The following is a 1,650-nucleotide window of genomic DNA, read 5'->3' on the forward strand; positions in this document are numbered from 1 at the left end:
ACGACAGAAAAGTGAAACTGCGTATATGGAGGGGAGACAGACAGACAGAGACAGCAGGCAGTTTACTTCCCACTTATTCTGTCTTTTACTTCATTATTGTTAACAATAACATTTATTTTGGCTATTTTAATGTGTACACCTTTAATGGGAATTGTAAGCTAAGACTTTTATATGGTTTTGTTTGGGGAGGGGGGGGGGTGTTAAAGAAACTGGTCAGCAGTTTTTGTTGGGAACACACAACACCAGAAAATGTGTGTTAAGACTTTACACTGATAAAAATGATAGTAAAGTAAAAACAACACCTTGTTAAACTGGGGGGAAAAAAAAGGGGGGGGGGGGGGGGGGCCTAATGGGAAGTGTTTCTTAGAACAGCCCTGTAAAAATAGACACATTATATGACTGAATAGATTTAGCTTAGCACATTAACAAAAGCTATTAGAAGTTGATGCTGACTGAGTAATTATTGTCTATTATTATCCAATTAAACAAAAGTAAACAACATTTGGAAGTAAAACCAAGTCAACAAACTTGAAATATAAGGCTCAGACCAAAAGTTATAAAAATGGCAGCAGCAAAATAAATCCAGGAGGTGTTTTCTGTGGTTGATTATGAATATCTCTCCAAAAAGCTTCTCCTAAAATAAAAATTTTAACCATTAAATACCAAGGTGTTCTTATCCAATGACCCATGCTGCTGAAATGATTATTCATGAATTCATCCTTTGCTTTGTCCACCAACAGTATTTTGTGTGATTTCTGTGTTTGTAACTATTTTAGAAGTTCACTTTAAAGTTTGTTGTTGCATTTTTTGTTTAGAGATGCACTGTTTTCCACTGCGTGTGTTACATCATTAACTATGTTTAACGGTATATCGTCTATATGCACGTCCGCAAAAACAAGAAATGTCTCCTAAGCACTTTTTATCTACTTCAGCAGTGTTTGAAATTTGCATCTTGTGGTCAAAAATAAATCCTTTCGTAATGAGATGTGATATATTAACAGCAAATAAGATCCAGGTTTCAGCACTTTTAAAAGCAGCATGTGAGTGCGGATTTGATAGTTCAAGCTACTCTCTCAGCCTGAAGTAAAAGTGGAACAAGCAGCGAGGTGACGTACTCTTTATGAGGAAGGAACACTTTGGCAGCATTCTGTTGCAATGGATTACTCCGACCACTCAGGCCTGCAGAAAAAATAAATTATTATAAAAAGAGATTATTGACAAAGCAGTGAAAGGTAAAATTTCATAAAGTTAATGAGGACTTCTCCAAATGTGAACACACTATCCTTTCCCCCACCCACATCAATTATATTTGTATGTTTTATGATCTGCTTGCTGTGAGCTTCTGCTGCTCTGTGTAGATTCAGCTGAGATCGGTTTAGGAGAGAAAAGCCACATGATATGAAATGAAAGTGTCTCTTTCTTTGTTATTATTAAAAGTATGTAAGATAAATATTTTTCCACATTACCTGCTGTATTTTTTTTTACTGTGTGCATTTCTTGTAGCAGTTAAAAATAAATCATTAGATTCCTAAAACGTGTCTTGATAAGAAGTGAGTTTATCCTGTATCCACTAAAAAGCTGCATTCATTACTTTCTGTGTCAGCTTTAATTATATGAAAAAACAGTAATTACACAGAAGAGTTACATATC

The 1,650-nt window shown here is 35.0% G+C and overlaps 1 protein-coding gene across 1 annotated transcript in view; it reads right to left on the reverse strand.

Annotated features, from left to right (window-relative positions):
* Positions 1-1,650, reverse strand: part of LOC146579344 (uncharacterized) — a 179,885-nt gene that overhangs the window by 50,166 nt on the left and 128,069 nt on the right. The window lies entirely within an intron of this gene.

This window comes from Mchenga conophoros, linkage group LG3 (assembly GCF_057382185.1).
Source record: "Mchenga conophoros isolate Kocher_MC1m ecotype Shallow Benthic linkage group LG3, M_conophoros_male_GT1.1, whole genome shotgun sequence".
NCBI classification, from domain to species: domain Eukaryota; kingdom Metazoa; phylum Chordata; class Actinopteri; order Cichliformes; family Cichlidae; genus Mchenga; species Mchenga conophoros.